This window comes from Corythoichthys intestinalis, unplaced genomic scaffold, assembly GCF_030265065.1.
Source record: "Corythoichthys intestinalis isolate RoL2023-P3 unplaced genomic scaffold, ASM3026506v1 HiC_scaffold_26, whole genome shotgun sequence".
NCBI classification, from domain to species: Eukaryota; Metazoa; Chordata; class Actinopteri; order Syngnathiformes; family Syngnathidae; genus Corythoichthys; species Corythoichthys intestinalis.
The window spans coordinates 2,645,483-2,667,951 of record NW_026651595.1 but is presented as its reverse complement, the minus strand read 5'-3'; positions in this window follow the sequence as shown (position 1 = coordinate 2,667,951).

Sequence of the window (22,469 nt, the reverse complement as noted above, 5' to 3'; positions counted from 1 at the left end):
AACTAAAGTTATACAACATAAAATGAAATATATCAATGAATACTACATCACATTTGTAAAATATAAACACATAATAAAATAAATCATAGCCCATTTAAATAAAATTAATTGAAATGAGCAAAAACACCTGTAATTAAATAATAAGATCCTGCTTACACAATTTATTAATTTCTGTGTGGCACTTTGAGAAAATCCACCAATAAAGCTTTTGAAAACCGTTCATAAGAAAAAAAAATGATTCATTGAGGCATTTCATTTGTAAAATACATGTTAAAATCTTTGTCATTGGGATTGCTTTTCTTTTTAGCACAGGACTTTTTTTTTCTTCTTTCTTTCAGAAACAAAGCTGACCAATACGCGGGGTCTGAAAGGCAAATTGTTGTTGGATTATTATCTTTAAATACCCGCTACTTTTTGAGCAGAATTCTAGCTTTGTATAGGCTAATGTTCCTATTGTTGAAAGCACAAGTGTGTAATAAACAACTAGCACATTTAAATTTTGCATTTTGTTTTCTTACTGTACCGCAAATGAACCGAACCGTGACCTCAAAACCGAGGTACGTACCGAACCGAGATTTTTGTGTACGTTACACCCCTAGACATTGCCTACCTTTGCTAGAAAGATGGTGTTGCCGTTTGCTATGGTCGTAATGTGAAGATCCTGCACCCATCCGCAGCAAAACTGTTCGTAGCTTTGTAGTTTCGGAATTGCTGATGAGTGTAGTAACATACACCAAACACTAAATACAGCATGATGTCCATTTCGCGTAGTGGTGGAAGCTTGTCGACATCTTTATTCCATTTGTGTTCGGCTTGCTCGTGAGGGTCAACATTGTTCACATCCTTAAAATTGCTCACATATCTGTCCTTCGCCGTGGTAACAAGTGTGTCTCTGTATCGAACTGGCAAGTTTTCCCTACATTTTTCCATCTTTGGCACTCGTAGTTGAATTATATTTGCCGTTAAGTTTTAATGTCCCGTGATGCAGACGTGCTCCCGCAATGGCTGCGTTGTCGCAAATCTCGCACGATCCCGTGCTGCTGTGACGTAAACGCTCGAGCCTAATAGGGTGCCCGCAAAAAAAAGCAAAATGTTCGTGACGTCACCTTTTAATCCGTATATATTAGTCAACAATGGTGACGTCAGTTTCTTAAAATGGGCAGAATAGGTCAAATGATATCTCTTTCAATAGTTTGTTATGTCACCTTGCACCGATATGGGTTTTGATTCTACTTTGATAGCAAGAATATTGAGCCGTTTTTGCAAATTTCCAGAATAGAATCCAAGATGGCTGCCATCGGTCCGAAATCCCGTGATAAGAAGCGTCAAACGTGAACCAACCTTCTAGTCTGTGAAGAACAACTTTTACGCCACAAAGTTTTTCAGGGAACTTTTCTGCCGCTGCTGTCGTTCTCGCGTCCATTTTCCATACCCGACGCATTGTTCTCGTTAGCTGCTAGGCTAAGCTAGACAAGGCTAAAGTAAACCACAAAGCTTCAACGAGCGCCAAGACGACTTGAATATTTGAACAGTGCTCAACACGTCGAGGGGTCGGCTCAGTGAAGCGAGGGAAATGATGGAGAAATAGGACAGGCGAAAAGAAAACAGTGACGGTGTAGCTACCAAAACTGTTTGGGTGTTCATGCCAGTTCGGGGGGCCTTCGTGTCACACTACTATTCATGCTATGTGATTGGCTGAGAATTCATGTGCTATCGTAAATGTGCCTGATCAAACCTGAAAGGTGCTGGCGCACGTGCCTGATTAGAAAGAAGTGCAATTTAATCCCCGTGGAATAATTTCTTTTGCTTTGTTAAAACAATATATGTGTATAAATGTATACATATATACAAGTACTCATATTTATGCACATATCAGGCATGTGCGGGGGGGTGAACACTCAGGTGAAATTACATTCAAAATGTACGAAATTTGGACTGCATACTAACAACTAGGATTGTTTTTGAAACGTCGTGAAAAAAATCTATGGGAGGCATTGGCGTCATTCTTCAACAAATTTACGTAAAATAACTGCCCGGTTTTTGCTTTTAACCAAGAATCGAGACTGTTTTACGTCCATATCTATAAAGAATTTAGTGATTTAAGCATTTATTCACAAGAATTTTGAACGGAAAACGCCATTGCGGCAGCGCCTTTATCATAACAAAGCTAACGCACTAGCTTCATTCTTAGACAAAAACTGCCCGTTTGTTTTGCTTTTAACCAAGAATCGAGACTGTTTCACGCCCATATTTATAAAGAATATATACAAATATATATATATTATATTATATATATATATATATATATTATATATATATATAATATATATATATATATATATAAACATATAAACATAGCATTAACTTTCATTGTTACGCTGACGACACGCAACTGTATTTATCAATAAACCTGAGCAGATCAGGCAAGTGGATAAACTAAGCACCTGTGTCCCAGATATAAATACCTGGATGAGCACTAATTATCTTCTACTTAACCCTGAAAAGACAGAAGTCCTTATAATAGGCCCGAAAAGTGTGAGAGACTCTTCAACTGCCCAGATAGTCACTCTGGACAATGTAAGTGTAGCCTCCAGCATCACAGTTAAAAACCTAGGAGTTCTATTTGACCCAGACTTACCATTTAAAGCTCATATTAAACAAACCTGCAGAACAGCCTTTTTTCACCTGCGCAACATAGCCAAAATTAGAAATATTTTGTCTAAAAACGATGCAGAAAAATTAATTCATGCGTTCGTTACATCTAGATTGGATTACTGTAACTCCTTATTTGCAACTTGTCCTAAAAGTTCTCTAAAAGGTCTTCAGCTAGTCCAGAACACAGCAGCAAGACTTTTAACAGGAACTAATAGAAGAGAGCATATCACCCCTGTGCTCCAGGCCCTTCACTGGCTTCCAGTTGAGTTTAGAATTAAATTTAATATCCGCCTTCTTACATTTAAGACCATTAATAGTTTGGGGCCATCTTATCTCACCAATGCTCTGGTTCCATACCGCCCCAGCAGAACACTCTGTTCTCAGAATGCAGGTCTACAGGTAGTTCCCAGGGTCTCTAAAAGTACAGTAGGCGCTAGAGCCTTTAGCTACCAAGCTCCTGTCTTATGGAATCAGCTTCCAGCTAGTATTAAAGAAGCCGACACAGTCTGTACATATAAGATTAGACTAAAAACGTTCCTAATTGACAAAGCATATGGTCAGGCTAGTTGAAATCGTACTAGACTCACAGTTGAGTCTAAGCTGCACTAAAAGCTATAATGCGGGGGAAGAACAGCCACTGAGTCCTATCCCCTTTTTCTCACTCTACCTGTAATAAAGGCTCAGCCCTCTTCCTATTATTATTGGATTAAGGTGTATTTTATTTTCTTAAATTGCTCTCCCGTGTTTTTCCTGTGGGTGTCGCTATCTCACGATGCCTGTTTTGCTTGTGTTGGCTAGTGAGCAACTGAGCATTGAGCAATAATTTTAATCTGTGTAATCCTTCTTTTTCCTCGTTCCTTGATGTGCATCCAAGCACATCAGTAAGTGATAAGAAGTAGGTGAACTGTTATAGAGTTGTATTTTGTCTATTTAGTTCTCTTTGTGATGTTGGCAAAATTCGTTAGCATTCTAGCATCGATTGTTAACGGTCGCTATTGCTAACAGGTGCCAATGGAGTGGTTTATATGTGCATTGTTTATGTTTTTATACCATTGCGATGCATATAAGATGTGGATGTTGCATGACCTGTGTTATTTCGATTATTTGATTATTTATTTATTTTTCCCTTCAGGCATGACAAATCCAAATAAACATACAGCATTTATATGTGTTTACAATTAATTCAACCCGAAAAGAAAAGGGCTGATGGCAGAAGCAGAAGCTTATTGAAACCCGTCCTCAGTAGGGGGGACGAATATAGGACGCAGAAAATATCGAATATCAATTTTTGACATTCAGATTTCGTAGTGATTACAAGTTTTTTTTTTTTTTTTTTTTTTTTTTTTTTTTAATAGTAATCATCCCCTCTGATTGTTCATTTTCCCAATATTCCATTGTCGATCGTGGCAATGTGCTCGTTATGTTGATTAGATCCAGTAGATTAGTTCATAATTCAGTAGTTAGTTTATTCAGTTGATTCGATCCAGAAGATAGGGAATAGCTGAGGACCGATGGTAGGCCGTGTCCGCCACCCTCCTTTTGTCGACTTAATCCTCGTCGCAGTTTTCATTCTGACTCCCGACGAACATTTATCTCAAGGATGCGCAGCTTCGTAGTAGGTTGCATCGCCATTTCGGTTGTGGACTCATGGCCTGGGGGACTGGCGTCGCTAGGTCCTTCATAAGGACCGTCCCAGCGATCACTGTCCCACCTGGCACAATCAGGAGTAGCTGCCAGCAGCACACCAAAAGGAAACATCCTCGATATCGTTCCACTTCGAGTGTGGCCAGACACAGCGGCCGCCATCTACCCCAGCTATCCTCCACAATATCCAGACTTTAAGGTGTTTTCTGGGCAGGCGTTGTCTTGGGCAGGATAGTGGCCAATCGACCAATTCCATGTCGTTATAGAATTTGAAGAGCTTGAAGTCATTTGTCTGTGCATTTACAGCCAACAGATGATATGTCCTTGTGAGTTCTGTTTGCATTGGTTTTGAGTCCACTGTTTTGGGTACACTCGGTTTTGCTTCCAGGTTTGAGTAGCCACCCAGACATTATTTAACATTTGTACAGTTCTTATTATGTCCAAGAGTTAGCTTGAGTCAGCAACATAATTATTTAATACGGTTTGTTTATACCTCCTCTTAAAGACAGCCAATGACCCTGAGCTGGTCACGGCAGACTCTAGTTTGTTCCACAGCTTTACACCAGAGTAAGGAACCGAAAATGGTATTAGTGTTGTTCTAGCGTAGTTAAGTCGAAACACATTTTCTCCCTTCAAATTGTATTTCGATTCCCTTGCCTGGAAACGACTTTGCAAGTTATACGGGAGGCTATTAGTTGAGGCTTTGTATATCATCTGTCCCGTTTTGAAATGTATTAAATCATACAGTTTCAATAACTTGGATTTGATAAATAACTCGTGTGTATGTGCTGTGTATTTTGCCTTATGAATAATCCGTATTGCTTTTTTTTGGATGACAAACAGAGGGTGTAATCGAGATTTGTAGGTGTTTCCCCAAATTTCGGCGCAGTAAGTCAAATAGGGCAAAAACAGTGCACTATAAATTATTTGGAGGGCCCTGTGATCTAGTACATTTTGAGCTCTGTAAAGGATGGAGACGCTCCTAGCTAATTTATTTTTCAGTTGTCTAATATGTGCATTCCATGTTAATGAATCATCAAGTATTATACCTAATACCTTGTGTTCTCTAACACGTTCAATAGCCACCTGGTTTACTTGAATGTCTAGATGTTCTTTCAGTCCTTTTTTGCCAAATAGCATATATTTAGTTTTTCTAAGGTTTAGTGACAGTTTATTGGCATTGAACCATTCTTGTAGCTTGCCTTATTCCTCATTCACTTGTTGGGTCATTCTGTTTAGGTCGTTACCTGAGAAGAAGATATTGGTGTCGTCAGCAAAAAGCACCATTTTTAATATGCTGGATACCTTGTATATATATCATTTATATATAGTATAAACAATGTTGGTCCCAAGACGGAGCCTTGAGGTACTCCACATGTAACCTCAAGTTTTTCCGACCTTTTTCCACTAACTGTCACATATTGATGCATTTTAGATAGATAACTACGCATCCAGTCTAGAGGTATTCCTCTGATTCCCAGTCGCTCTAATTTGTCAAATAATATATTACGATATACCGTGTCAAATGCTTTTTTCAAATCCAAGAAAAATTCCAACAGAATACTGTCCGTGATCAATCGCATCCGTAATAATTTCCATTGACTCCGTCAGCGCTTGTGCAGTTGAGTGGTCTTTTCTAAAACCATACTGGCTATGATTTAGTAAGCTATGCTTTGATATGAACTTGTCAAGCCTGTTATGAAAAAGTTTTTCGAGGATCTTGGATAATTGTGGCAGAATGGAGATAGGCCTATAGTTAAATACATGTGCGTCCCCTCCTTTATATATGGGGACGACTTTCGCTATTTTCATTTCATTCGGAAATGTTCCACTTTCAAAAGAAAGATTAAAAATACATGTTAAAGGCTGAAGAATGTCATCTATTATAAGTTTTATAAGCCTCATGTCCATGCCTTGCACGTCTGTGGAGGCTTTGTTTCCCAATGTCCCGACCAGATGCCTTATCTCAGTGTCCTTCACTGGATACAAAAATAAGGAGTGCAGAACCCTTTGCTGTGTGTTATTGTAATGTACCAGTGGAATGTTCTCTGCTAACCTAGGAGCGATTGTAACAAAAAATTCATTAACATTATTTGCAATGTCATCTGTATTAGTATCTTCAAGTCATTAGCATAAAAATAATTTGGATACGCTTGTTCAGACTTTTTGTTTTTTTATAATTTCATTCCTGATTTTCCATAATCTGCAAGTGTAGTCTCTGTTATCTTCTAATACTTTTGTATAATGCTGTTTTTTACAAGCTCTCAAAATACAGTTTAATTTATTTCAATATATTTTTTGTACCTAACCTCTGCCTGTTTTGTCTTTTGGGTAATGAAATTTTTTGTATAATTGTTTTTTTTGTTTTTTTCTGCAAGCATTTATAAGAGACTTGGTCATCCAAGGTTTATTTTGAGAATTGCGTTGTCTGTGAATTACCTTCATAGGACAGTGTTTATCATATAGTTGTTCTAGTTTTTTTATGAAACAGCCATACGCTTCATTTCCACCACTTGTATGATAGACACAGTCCCAGCTTTGAGTTAACAAGTCCTTTTTTAATTCTGCGATATTTTGCTCTGATCTAAGTCTCCCATAGGTTGCCTGAGTTTGATTTGTGTTACTTGAGTGCAGAGAGAGCATTAGTGAAAATTGGTAAGTGGTTGGTAATATCAGTAATTAAAATACCACTTTGGGTCTCATTTAGCATGACATTAGTAAAGATATTGTCTAATAGGGTAGTACTGTGCGTCGTAATTCTAGTCAATAAACAGAGCTACACCCCCACCGCCCTTATCAGTCCTATCCATTTTTGCCATATTATAACCTTGAAGGTTAAAGTCAGAGCCTTTGACATCCTTAATCCAAGTTTCCGATACAGCAATAACATTGAACTTGTTGCCTAACTTGTGTAAATAATTCTTAATGTGTTCAAAGTGGTTGTAGAGACTTCTGCCGTTGAAATGGATTAATGAAAGCTTACTGTCCAATTTAAAGGAGCTGTTAAATTGATCATCACTGTAGTATTTGCACTCCTCCGGTCTGTTGGCGTAAAAGTATTCATCAGGATCGAATATGTGATTTGGTTCATTGGAACAATCTTCAAATTGGTCTTCCAACTGTAGTTGTGATGAGAGCGTAGAGTCCGCTACTTGGGTCATGATTAGTTGTCATGAGCTGCCAGATCTTCGACTTGCTTGATAACTTTCGTTTTCTGGTCTTGTGTTTTGACGAAAATTCTGCAATCTGCGGTCCATGTACTCTCAATCTTTCCAGCTTTCTTCAGTTGACATGCCTTTCTTGCTATTTCAGCATTGCGGCGCGTAAGATTCTCATTGAAGATGTTGGATCCTTCCAAGAGATGACCTTGTTTAAGCAGAGCAATCTTGTTCTTTCGATCAGAAAGCTTCATAAGTATCATTTGCGGTTTATTCCCTCGTGAAGCTAGCGGAAAGCATTGTTGAATGAATTGCTGTTCCACTTATTCCAATTCTTGATTCAGCTCAAACTGTGAACAGATGCACTCCTCTGAGCTCCCAAGAGCAACTTATCTCAACCGATAAGCGCTCAGGGCCAGCAAGCTCGACTCCCAGTATGCCTCCAAAGAATTTGAAACCTGGAGACTTGGATGAAATAAAATCCTCCATACAATTGCTATGCTGAAAGAGTATGGAATAATAAACATGGAACCGCAGGACATCCGTCGCTGCTTTCTCCTCCCATCTGGGGGAAGAGGACCGGCGACGGTGCTCATGAAGCTGGCAGACCACAAGACCAAGACTGACCTGCTTAACCAGCGCCGCCACCTGAAAGGGTCGAAGATTTTTTTTGAATGACAACTTGACTTGCCGAAATGCCGAAATTGTAAGAAAAGCACGTCAACTCAAGAAAGCTGGGAAAATAGCCAACACCTGGGTATCGAATTGCAGGATCCTTGTCAAGATGCAAGATATGAAGATTAAAGCTATTAGGAGTCTTGACCAGCTGACCTCACTTGAAAATTAATGATGACAACTGAAACCACACTTCTGGACCACAACTTCTACAATAGTTGGATAACTGTAAATACTACACAGTATAACAACTCGTGGTTGTGGACGGTAAGCTGAAACATGTGAACGGCAGGAGTCTCTACAAGAATTTTGAACACATTAAGGATTATCTACTAAAGATAACAAAGGCTCTGACTTTAATTTGCACAGATATAACATGGCAGAAATGAATCTGGCATCTAAGGGGGAGGGGGTGTTGCAATTATGATTGACAATCTCCTGGAATGTATTACAATTGAGCTCCTTATCCCCAATTGTAAAAACATAAACACTGATGTGTCTACCGAGCTCCTGATTCAAATGTCCAGCTTACTGAGTATATGGAAAAGATGCTGTATAAAACGAATAATAACCATGTTTTTTGTTGTGGAGACATTAATCTTGGGATAAAATATGTACAACATGTTGTTTGATTTTCCTCATACATTCATATCTGATGAAACTGTTACAGTGATCTTTGTGTGCGCCAATTGTTGCCACCATGTACACCTCAGGAATGTATCCTTTTAAGAGACTTATAAGTAAAGCATTTTGAGTCTCTACTCACACGAGCTGTGATAACACATAATCACTTTTGCCACACACATAGCCACAACAAAATGTTCCCACAGCAAACAGATGCTAAAATGTCAGGGACATGACAAAGCCATAACCTTGTACACCCTGGAATTAATCGAGCTGCTTGACTGGACGCTGAGTTATTGTAAACCCAGATTGTTGATTGTGTTATTGTACAGTTTGTGGCCATCTGATGTATGTACCACAGTGACGTGCGGTGAGGGGAGGCAGGTGAGGCAGAGCCTCACCTGTCATCATGACAAAAAAATAATTATAGCATCAAATTTATATTAATAATTGTCCATTGCTCTTTATGTATGACTCATTTCAAACATTTTTTATAGTCAAAATCGCTGAGTTTGCCAATTTCCTGTTCAAATAAAGAAATGAAACGAGAGGTGCAGCAGCAACGAGTAAAGCCTCACCTCTGAATGCGCAATCCATGACAAACTGTTTTGATACATGGAATTGGAGCGTGTTGGTTGCCGTACATCTGCATGTCGCCATTATAATGTTTCCAGATACGTTTATTTGACCTGATTTTCCACCGTCTGGCTAATGTCTTTAACCCTTAAAGTTTATAATGTTTGTTAGCGACATATTTAGTTTTGCTGATGGGAAATAAAACCACAGTGAAAAGGCACAGGTTGCGGCAGATAGTACTCTGCCGCACTGAAAGAGGGCGTACGTGAAACTGGACTTTCCGTCAAAAGTGGACGCGATTAACACCACACCGGAGCTAAAAGGTTTGCTTCAAACTGCGGGACAGAAGATAACTCGCGCTTTTCAAACGGACTGGTACACCCGAAAAGACTGGCTATGTGGCTGTCCTTCGAAAAATCGCCTTTGCTGCTTTCCCTGCCTTTTCTTCTCAACTTGTGCCAATGTCTGGACTAACACGAGATATTGTGACATTAAAAAACTACCACGAAGCCTCAGCAAACATGAGAGCTCGACCACTCACATTCAAAGCCTGATTGCTTTAAAAACTTTTGGAAGCTCAAGCATCGATTTGGCTTTGACGAACAGCGGAAGCTCAACGGTAGCAGCCACAATGCTAAGGTAAACGAAAACCGAAAGAGTTTGAAAGCCCTCATAAATGCAACCTGTATCCTAGCTAAACAGGAGTTAACATTTCGTGGTAACGATGAGCGTGTAAGCTCTTCTAAACGTGGCATATATGTAGAACGATTACATGGTTTTGCTGAGAAAGATGAAAGGTTAGCTAGACATTTGGACACATCCACTGTGTTTTCTGGCTTGTCAAATAGAACACAGAACGATCTAATTGAAGCAATCCTCTCCATTGAGGCGGAGAGATTTTTTAAAGTAAAGGAAAATAAGGAGGACTTTTACAAAAAGGGCGTAGGTTTGCTTAGGGACGGTAGGGACATAACACTACCAACTTTTCAGGATGCTAAAATTGTCCCCACCAACTTTTAAGCAACCTTACCTTTTTTATATATATTATTTATATAGAGAATTTAGATCTTTCAATAGTTCCATATGTTGTAAGGATAGAATTGACCCTACCATTATTAAGTGAATTATTTTCATTATGTTTATGTTTGCTAATAAAAAACAGACATTTATTCAGGAAGTTTTCAAAATGTTTCTTTAGTACTTTTTGAAAACAAAGGTTTGAATCGAACAGTGTATCATCTGAACCAATGCACGTAAAAGTTATTATCAGTTGATAAGGATTTATTTTGCATTGATCATTTTGCCTATTAATTAATTAGGTTCATATACATGAGAAATGTGGCCCTTTGCCCCCTTCATCCAATCTGTTTGGTCTTATTAATGTCCCGTCCCCAGCAAAAAGTGTACCTACATGCAGGTTATGCTGTTATATCGTCCCTACGAATGTTGAGACCAAACCTATGCCCTTCCAAAGTAATGCCTGTTTTTGTGGTGAAGGACAGGTGCAAGACCACAAACAGTTTTCATTTCAATCTTATTAAAAAAAAAAAAAAAAAAAAAAGAGCTTAGACTAAGAAAAATACAATAGAATATTTAAAAACTAAATTTTGGCCTTAAATAAAATATTCTTTTTCTTTTCACACTTTTTGTTTATCAATCTGTAATAAATTGATTAAAGCATCAGAATTAACCTAACCCAAGTTTTAAAAACAACTGAATATTTCACTAAAGGTCAGAATTGAATTCTGTGGTTTTGTACACCACTCTTTTCTCTCATTTATGTTGCATGAATTATAGAATTGCGACGGCCAACACATTGAGGGTGTAGAGCAAATGCATGATATTTTCTTACTTTTACGTATTGATAATATGTACTGTGTGTGTGTGTTTTGTGAAGAATACTGATGAGATAAGAAATAACCAGTAGCCAATTGAATAAGATACCCTTTTGGTTTATATATTTGGAAATCTGACACTAAAGGACTCAGTGCCTCACCAACCATGAACCTCACCGCACGTCACTGATGTACCATGTCTGAGTGTGCATCTTTAGTTGTATGGGGGACGGGAAACTGATAAGCATATGCTTCCTCCCGTCTGCCATTGTCTTCTTCTTCGGTTCCTTCGGGCAAATCATATCACATTTTGTAATTGTCAATGATTGTCAATGATACCAATGATGATGACAATAAATATTTCATTCATTCATTCATTCTTGTAACTTGCCACTCACCTGTTTTTCCACTGTTGCGTAGTTTGGTTCATGGTCATTCTGAAGAACTTGCGAATATGCGCATGTTCTCACTTTGATACCGGTGATGAGGAGATCGTTTGCACAACCACTTTGAACCAGATCCTCTGCCAAAGCTTCCAGTTTTTTGATACGATTATCTCTCTCTTTCATCGTCTTCTTCAGTTGCTTGTTTTTAGCCCGCAGCAATTGGAATTCCTTCAAGATGTATTGATTCTGCTTCAAAATTTGCTCTAATTTTTGCATAGAAGATTTTAAATCTTCCATGTCTTCAGTCTTGTCTCCTCTTTTCGCTGGATTAGGAATATTTGGGAGGTTTCCCTTCCAGCTGGCACCTGAGTTATCAGAGACAGATAACGGAGCTCAGGAAAATGCGTCCTTCGCCTTCGAGTGTCTGTGAGTTTTTCCTGTGTTAAATTACGATTGTGTTAAATTAGTATTGTAAACTAGTATGGGGGGAAATTAGTATTGAAGACTGTGATGTCATTAGACGGTAGTTCAATTTATGGCCGCTAGATGACCTCATTCGTCCACTTATTGTCAGCGAATTCAGTCATTGCATGCTTTTTAGTTAATGTGTGCATTTGACTGCTTTTTCTGATTAATTTGAAATGTACGATAATCATTGAATTTATTCCTTTTTTTCGTGTATTATTTTCAAACTGATTATATACTTCGTGCCTGGTGGAGTTAGAATGACTCATTTTTGTACATCAAGGAATATTTTTTGACAATATAAGGCAAATTAAAGCAATTCTAAATCAGCAGTGGATTCTAATCACCTTTATTCCTAGTTCATAGTGGTTACAGTTTGTCCTTACCACGAACTAGCCCGACAACATCACCCCACGAACACTACCTACCACTTGTCTTACTTTATTGCTTTTTTCTAATTCTAATATCTATTTGACTAGTCTCTTCATCACTAGTCACCAGGTGTCCTCCTTCCACCCTTCCCTCTCAGGAGGGGCTATTTTTCAGCCGCAGCCTCCTGACTATCCTGACCCCTGGCTGGATGGACGTCCTCGTTGCCCAGCCCCGTCTCATCCGGCTAGATGGACCTCCTCTTGTTTCTTCATTCCATTGCATCTCTACAAACTGGACCTCCTGCTACTAATACCCATCTTCAGTCCTGGTGCATCTATAGCAGGGGTGGGCAAACCGGTCCTCGAGGGCCGCAGTGGGTCCTGGTCTTTGTTCCAACTGACCCGGCACAGATAGTATAACCACTGAGGTTTCAGCAGAAATGAGAAGCACCTGACTGCAATCGACTGATTGCACTTGTAAAACAGCAGATTGGTGAAAATGTGTCCTCTTAATGGGTTGCAACAAAAACCCGCACCCACTGCGGCCCTTTGTGGAATAGTTTGCCCACCCCTGATCGATAGCCTGTCCGTCCTGGGAGTGGATCTCGTCTGACTGTGAATCTCCCCAAGGTTTCTCATTTTTCCCAAAGGGTTTTTGGAGTTTTTCCTTGCCGACATGGAGGGTCTAAGGATGGGGGATGCCCAGGACTTGAACTTTATCTAATTCATCTACTGTTTCTGACTGTGTATCATATTGCCTCTGCAAAGCCCTTTGAGACAACCTTGTTGTGACATTGGGCTATACATATAGAATATAGTTAAATTGAATTGAAGAATCCAGGGATTTAAGCACCGTTTCTTTTGCTTTAAACCAGGAGTCTCCAAACCGGTCCTCGAGGGCTGCTGTGGGTCCTGGTTTTTGTTCATACCGATCAAGCACAGACCTTTTAACTAATGTGGTTTGTACTAAAATAAGCAGCACCTGACTGCAATCAACTGATTACACTTATAAAACACCAGATTGGTGAAAAGGTGTGGTCTTGTTTTGTTGGAGTGAAATCCTGCACCCACTGCGGCCCTATGTGGAATAGTTTGGAGACCACTGCTTTAAACCATGAATCAAGACTGTTTTACGTCCATATCTAGAAAGAATTCAGTGATTGAAGCATTTATTCGCAATAATTTTCTTCTTTGTTTACACATGGAGGCGACTTAAAGACCAGGCCGCACTTTCGCCATATTTACGTAAAATACGTGCTACCTGCATGGTTTCTTTTGCTTTTAACCAAGAATCGAGACTGTTTTGTGTCCATATCTATAAAGAATTCAGGGATTTAAGCATTTATTCACAAGAATTTCAACATAAAAACCTCTTTGTTTTGCTACGGCAGCCATGTTGGATTTTGTATCTCTAGATTTTATTTTAGAAATTTCTGCGTCCCTATTTAAAAACAATCAGCTTTTACGTGTTTTATTTTATGTAATATTTCAATCTAATAATTGTCAGTAAAACACCATGGTCCTACACCAACCCCGACACCGACGGCAACAAGCAGATATTCATCTACTTTGACCCCGTGCAGCTTTGGAAGAACATCTAGAGCAGCTTCTACAACAACGGCTGTATGGTGCTGCCCAGGTGTCCTGGGGCTGGGGTAAGTGGCCAGCATTATTCACTTAATAAAAAAGATGAATCAAAACATGTATCTTTCTAAAACAAACATACAGTAATTTTCAGGAGCCTGAGAGGATGAGGACGGCCCAATTCTTGAGCCAGAAGGTGCTGGCCAGGTGGGAGAACTAAAAGTGTTCAGGCCGGCTACAAGTTGGCCCAGAAGGTCCTGGCGCGCTCTTCGATCGAGAAGCAGAGCGTCGGGCTCATCATGGGCACGGGCAAGGAGGAACACAGGGACACACAGGGCTGACATCCTGGAGATCCTGTGGGACTCCCTGATGTTCAGGAAGCACAAGAACACCTGCTGGAGTTCCTGGGGTCCCTCTTCAACTGTTTTGGTGCGAACGTCTCCATGGATTTGACTTCCGAAGCAAGGACGTACAAGGCCTTAGAGTGGCGGACCGGCAGAAAGGAGATGGCGAGGAACAGACTTGTACAAGTCGAGGAAGCTGACCGGAAAACACAGCAATAGTCCAATATTCATTTGCATGCATATTCTATGTTCAAATTAAAGTCTGTCAAGTCGAGACGGGGTTCTCCTTGGTATAATACTGAAACACGTTCTCATAAACAATCAGCACGTAAATTAGAAAGACTTTGGTGCCGTTCCAGCACAGAGCACACGTTGTTTGCCTGGAAAAACAGTTTAGTGACCTATAAACAGGCCTTGCATTCGACTAAAACCAAATATTACTCATCCATAATAGAGAAAACAAGAATAATCCTAGGTTTCTGTTCAGCACTGTAGCAAGGCTGACAAACAGTCACAGCTCAGTAGAACCCTCTATTCCACCTCCGTGAAGTTGGCCCCCCATCAGACGCAAATTTATATTTAAATTATGTCAATCGTTTGTGCTAGGATTGTGCTTGTTTGTGCTGCAAAAAGTTTCGTTTGTGCCACCATCGTTTTGCAGTTATTAAACATTGTTTTTAGGTCATCCAGAGTTCACCCAGCCCCCCATCTGCGGCGGAATGGAACCCCAGTGGTGTCATGTGATTCTGCCTCGTTAGTGCTGGATTGTGCTGTAAAACGTTTTGTATGAACTGCTACGGCTTTTGAAATTTAAAATCCTCCTGGTTACATTTAAGACCATTAATGGTTTGGGGCCATCTTATCTCACAGATGCTCTGGTTCCATACCGCCCCAACAGAACACTTCGTTCTCTGAATGCAGGCCTGCTGGTATTTCCCAGGGTCTCTAAAAGTACAGTAGGAGCTAGAGCCTTTAGTTACCAAGCTCCTGTCTTGTGGAATCAGCTTCCAGCTAATATAAAAGAGGCCGACACAGTCTGTACATTTAAGATTAGACGACAAACGTTCCTATTTGACAAAACTTATGGTCGGGCTAGTTGAAAACAGACTGGACTCACAGTTCAGTCTAAACTGCACTAGAAGCTATAATGCCAGGGGAAGTACAGCCACTGAGTCCTATCCCCTGCTTCTCACTCTACCTACCACTTGTGTTTACTTTATTTCTCTTTTCTAATTCTAATATCTAGTTGACTAGTCTCTTCATCACTACAGTCCCTGACAAAAGTCTTGTCGCTTATCCATTTTGTAGAAACATTTGCTGTTAACCTGACTTTTAATTATTCAGTTGGTTTCAGAAATGGCTCATATGAAAGCTAAAACCCTTCCAAATGATGTTGAATGTACAAAAATATATTTGTTTCACTGAAAAAAGATTTATCATTTAATAAAGACATAAAGGTCAAATTTTGGCAAGACAAAAGTTTTGTTGCCTACAGAAAGTTGTGTGAAAATTGAACAAAAAATATACTTCAAATACAAAAACATGTTACATAACATAAGCGAATTAAGTAGTGGTGCTGTGAGGTCCAAATTTAATATTTTATATTAATATCTAATTTTTAATTACCTTTCATTTTATATTTCAAGATAACCCTTCACTAGTGACTAAAGCTCAGATGAAAAGGACATTATGTGATCGCTCTGTCTCAGAGTATAAACAATTAATTCAGTCAATATTTGTGTTGAGATAATTATCGGGGTTTGATTTATTAAATGTTTGCTTGATTGGTTGATTGAATATTTGCTTATGCTCATATATACCATAAATAATACATATCGCCATTAGCTTCTTACTTCTAGATTTGCTTGTGCTCATATATACCATAAATAATACATATTGTCCTATTTTTCTTACGTATATAACCAGTAAATGATTATTGCTTGCTATACCAGATTGTAGTATAATGCTTAAATGTTACAAAGTGTAGAAGAGGGTCGGGGTGGCTTCATGGCCGCGTCGTTGCGTAACTAGACCTTCCAGGCATCCTCAGCACCTGGGGTTTGGACTTTCGCCTAGCCCTTCGAGGCCATCCGAGGACATCTTCCAGGGCCACAGCGGTGCATAACTGGAAGTGTTTGGACTATTTTGCTGATTGTTTAACGTTGCATAACTAAAAGTGTACTGTTTACATAAGCTCTTGCTACACACACGTGTATCACTTAATTCCACCTACATGCACACACATATCCAATCAAAAACCACATGGGTGTCGCCAGCTTGCTTTTCCCTTCCCTCAGGACGACATCCATCTTGTTTAGGGAAAACCCCTAAATAAAATACCAAGGAGGTTTTTTGTCCTTTAGATCAATCTTGGTGGCTCATGAGTCACATGTTTGACCTCCTTGGCCAAGAAAACTGAGTGTCTTCTCTCCTTATTTTTGGGTAATTTTACAATGTCAACCTAAGGATCTAATTTTGAACTTGACAATTTGCCTCCATGTCGTCTGATTATGAAGGAAAAATGTCTGGCCTTGCTGTTAATAATGAGTTTGTTGATAGTGTCATGTTTACACTGCGAACTGCTCTTGATGCAGTCGCTCCCCTCAAATTAAAGTTTGTCAAGCAGAGACAAGCTTCTCCCTGGTATAATGCTGAAACACGTTCTCTTAAACAATCGGCACGTAAATTAGAAAGACTTTGGCGCCGTTCCAACACAGAGCACACTCTCTCTGCCTGGAAAAACAGTTTAGTGACCCATAGAGAGGCCTTGCGTACGACTAAAACCAGATATTACTCATCCTTAATAGATGAAAACAAGAATAATCCTAGGTTTCTGTTCAGCACTGTAGCAAGGCTGATAGTCACAGCTCAATAGAACCTTTTATCCCAACCACCCTTAGCTGTGATGACTTCCTAAAAATTTTTAATAATAAAATCTCAACTATTAGAAATAAAATAAATGAATTACTTCCAACTATTAGATCTGATAAAGTGCAGACTGAAAATTCAGAATTCCCTATAAACCACTCTTTAATACTAAATAACTTCACCACTGTAGACCAAATCGATGTAACCTCAATCACTATGTCGTCTAAAACATCAACATGCCTCCTAGACCCAATTCCAACCAAACTTTTTAAAGACACTCTGCCTCTAACTATTGATATTATGCTAAATATAACAAATACTTCATTAGTTACTGGCCACGTGCCACAGTCCTTTAAATATGCGGTTATTAAACCTCTCTTGCAAAACCTACTCTAGATCCTGATATCTTAGCCATTTACAGACCTATCTCTAATCTACCCTTACTCTCCAAAGTCCTTGAAAGAGTGGTAATTAAACAACTATGTCAGCACCTACAGGACAATAGTTTATTTGAACATTTCCAGTCTGGCTTTCGAGCTCATCATAGTACTAAAATTGCATTAGTCAAAGTAACCAGAGTTGGGCACGTTCCTTTAAAAAAGTAATTAGTTATAGTTACTCACCACTTCTTCCAAAATGTAACTGAGTTAGTAACTGAATTACTCTACAGTAAAAGTAACTAGTTACCAGGGACAGTAATTATTTCTGTTACTTTAAAAAGATGTTGCTGTATGTCAAAGAATTTGAAATTTTCTGAGCAGTATTCGAGTCAGTTGAATAGAGAAGAACAGACAGGTAGTTGTGTTATAGAACCTTGTAATATTTATTGCACCTCACTAGCAACAGATTTATCCTACATTTGAAGTGCAACAAAAACTAGGCCTGCAAGCAGGACTGAACGGGCCCTCGCAATCTAGCGCAACTCGGACGTCATGCAACTCGGACAGTGTGCAGGTCAGGGTGGTGGCAGATCGTCCTCTCTAATCATCTCATTAGAACCTAACATGCGCGAAAGTTGCCTCTTTACATTCACACACCTAAGAGATAAAAACCCCTATTGGACAGAGGACTACAAAAAAGGAGCGAATAAAGGGTCATCACAGCAACAGACAGAGACATGTGGACATGGGCCGTAAAATAAGTATTTTAAAAGGTCTTGAAACTACAATGACCAACCTGAAAAGAACTGGACATATATTTAAAAAAATGAGTGACTTTCTATTGCCACTAGTTGGCGCTGTAGGGTTGATGCAAATGACCCCTACAGGACCCTTCAGACTATGACTCAACAAGCACGATATGTTTGGCGCAGATATGTTGTAGAAGTTATGACTGTTCAAAACTTGTGGTGAGACGAAATGGCTTCAGTCATTTTTACTTCTCCTGTTGGACCCTTCTGCTTCAACCAAACCTCAGTATTTTTCATCAGGCACCTGAACACATGTCTTCAGGCTCCCCTGATGCAGGTTTGAGGTGAATAGATTTTTTTTTCCTTGGAGGAGGAGCCTGTTTCGTAAAAAAGGCATTTCCTGTTCCCACTAGGGGGCGCTAGGCCTAATGAGTAATATTTCAATGCACTCGTGTTCAGGGTGGGATCCCGCACATACATGCCAGATATGAAAAAGATTGAACGTTGTTTCAAGGAGCTATTAGTCCTTTACTGAATTTGTCATTTTGCCGAAAAAATGGCCGACTTTGGCACCACGCCCAGGTCAGACCCATGAATGAAAACACACCATTTTGAAAAGTTTAGATTTCATAGGTCTCCTGAATTGTCTAACCAATTTTGAAGATGATCCAATTGATTCCCTCTGTGACAAGGTCTCAAATGTGCACCCTGTTAATTGATAAAAATTTCACATTCGATCCAAAATACCCGATTTCCTGTTGGGTTTGGAATATGGGTGCAAGAGACTTTTTGGAGCAGTTTTGCACAAGGTATCGACTCCCCAAATTTCATTGCTCTACGTTAAAAAAACTTAATAGGAAACGCCTTTTTGAAAAATTCAAGGGGGCGCCACTGAGCCATTTTGTTACATTTTTTTGTAACGTTGCAAGATTATCGAAATCCACACAAAGCCGCATGTATGTGCAAAATTTGGTGAGTTTTCGTGCATGTCCAGGCCTCCAAATGTAAACTGTACTAGAAATGGACAGAAATTTCACATTTGATCCAAAATACCCGATTTTCTGTTGGATTTGGAATATGGGTGCAAGAGGCTTTTTTGAGCAGTTAGGCATAAGGTATCTACTCCCCAAATTTCATTGCTCTACGTTGAAAAAACCCAACAGGAAAGGCCTTTTTTAAAACTTCTTTCTGTCGCCACTAGTTGGCACTGTAGAGTTGATGCAAATGACCCCTACAAGAACCTTCAGGGTATGACTCTCAACAAACACGGAAAGTTTGGCGCAGATATGTTGCATATCTGCCGAGTTATGACTGTTCAAAGTTTTTGGCGAGACAAATTGTTGACGGTCATTTTCACTTCCAGTTTGGACCTCTCCGCTTCAACGAAACCTCAATATTTTTCATCAGGCACCTGAACACATGTCTTGAGTCTCCCCTGAAACAGGTTTGAGGTCAAAAGATTTTTTTCCCTTGGAGGAGGAGCCTGGAGGCCATTTCCTGTTTCCACTAGGGGCGCCAGGCCTAATGGGTAATATTTCAATGCAGTCGTGTTCAGGCTGGGATATCTCATAAACATGCTAAAAATGAAAAAGATTGAACGTTGGATCACGGAGTTTTTAATCATTTTCTGAATTTGGTATTTTGCCTAAAAATGGCCGACTTTGGGACCACGCCCAGGCCAGACCCTTGAATGAAAACACACCATTTTGAAAACTTAAGATCTCATAGGTCTCCTGAATAGTCTGACCAATTTTGAAGACGATCCAACTTTATCCTTCAGCGACAAGGTCTCAAATGTAAATCGATAAAATTTCGCATTTGACCCAAAATTTCCAGCTTCCTGTTGGGTTTGGAATATGGGTGCAAGAGACTTTTTGGAGCAGTTTTGTACAATGTATCGACTCACTAAATTTCATTGTTCTACGTTGAAAAAACCTAATAGGAGAGGCCTTTTTGAAAATTTCAAGGGGGCGCCACTGAGCCATTTTGTTAAATTTTTTTGGAGATTATCAAAATTTACGCAAAGTTGAATGTATGTGCAAATTTTGGTGAGTTTTCGTGCATGTTCAAGCCTCCAAACGTAAACTCCAACTGTGAACCGAAAAAATTTCACATTCGATCCAAAATACCCGATTTCCTGTTGGATTTGGAATATGGGTGCAAGAGGCTTTTTTGAACAGTTAGGCATAAGGTATCTACTCCCCAAATTTCATTGCTCTACGTTGAAAACCTGAGAGGAGAGGCCTTTTTGAAAATTTTAAGGGTCAAGGGGGCGCCACTGAGCCATTTTTTGACATTTTTTCAAAACGACGCAAGATTATCGAAATTTACGCGAATCTGCACGTATGTGCAAATTTTGGTGACTTTTCGTGCATGTTCAGGCCTCCAAATTGGCCATTTTCATTTGCCATGAAGAAAGAATAATAATAATAACTAGGCCTGCAAGCAGGACTGAACGGGCCCTCGCAATCTAGCGCAACTCGGACGTCACGCAACTCGGACTGTGTGCAGGTCAGGGTGGTGGCAGATCCTCCTCTCTAATCATCTCATTAGAACCTAACATGCTCGAAAGTCGCCTATTTACATTCCCACACCAAAGAGATAAAAACCCCTATTGGAGAGAGTACTACAAAAAAGGAGCCACTACTGAGCTGTGCAGTCAAGCCCTTATTCAAAACCAAAATTAATCTTCTAACTGGGCCAATTCAACCAAGTGTGCCAACTATTGTGGCTCTATAAGCTCCCTGAGTCTCTGAAAAAAAATATTTCCTTTAAATGGCGAACAAAGGGTCGTCACGGCAACAGACAGAGACACGTGGACATGGGCCGTAAAAAAGTATTTTAATAGGTCTTGAAACTACAATGACCAACATGAAAAGAACTGGACATGTTTTGGAAAAACGAGTGACTTTCTATCGCCACTAGTTGGCGCTGTAGGGTTGATGCAAATGACCCCTACAAGGCCCTTCAGGGTATGACTCTCAACAAGCACGGGAAGTTTGGCGCAGATATCTTGTATATCTGCCGAGTTATGACTGTTCAAAGTTTTTGGAGAGAAAAATTGTTGACAGTCATTTTCACTTTCCTGTTTGGACCCCTCCGCTTCAACGAAACTTCAATATTTTTCATCAGGCACCTGAAGACAGGTCTTAAGGTTTCCCTTATGCAGGTTTGAGGTAGATTGATTTTTTCCCTTTAGAGGAGGAGTGTGTCCCGTAAAAAAGGGCATTTCCTGTTCCCACTAGGAGGCGCCAGGCACAAATGGTAAATTTTCAATCCAGTCCTGCTCAGGCTGGTATACCTCACACACATGCCAGATTTAAAATAGATTGAACGTTGTATGAGGGAGTTATCAGTCATTTTCCGAATTCGGTGTTTTGGCGAAAAAATGGAAGAATTTGGCGCCCCGCCCAGGTCAGGCCCGTGAATGAAAACACACCATTTTTATAATTTAAGATTTCATATGCCTCATGAACAGTCTCACCAATTTTGAGAATGATCAAACTAATTCCCTAGGTGCCAAGGTGTAAAATGTGCACACTGTAAATCGATAAAAAGTTCACATTCAATCCAAAATACCCGATTTCCTGTAGGATTTGGAATGTGTGTGCAAGAGACTTTTTGGAGCAGTTTTGCACAAAGTTTTGACTCTCCAAATTTCATCACTCTATGTTAGAAAAACCTAAATGGAGAGGCCTTTTTGAAAATTTCAAGGGGGCGCCACTGAGCCATTTTGTTAAATTGTTTCGTAACGTTGCAAGATTATCGAACGTTATCCAAAGCCGCATGTATGTGCAAATTTTGGTGAGTTTTTATGCATATTCAAGCCTCCAAATGTAAACTCTTACTGTGAACCCATGAAAATTTCACATTCGATCCAAAATACCCGATTTCCTGTTGGATTTGGAATATGGGTGCAAGAGACTTTTTGGAGCAGTTTTGCATAAGGTATCTACTCCCCAAATTTCCTTGCTCTATGTTGAAAAAACCCAATAGGAAAGGCCTTTTTTAAAACTTCTTTCTGTCGCCACTAGTTGGCACTGTAGAGTTGATGCAAATGACCCCTACAAGAACCTTCAGGGTATGACTCTCAACAAACACGGAAAGTTTGGCGCAGATATGTTGCATATCTGCCGAGTTATGACTGTTCAAAAT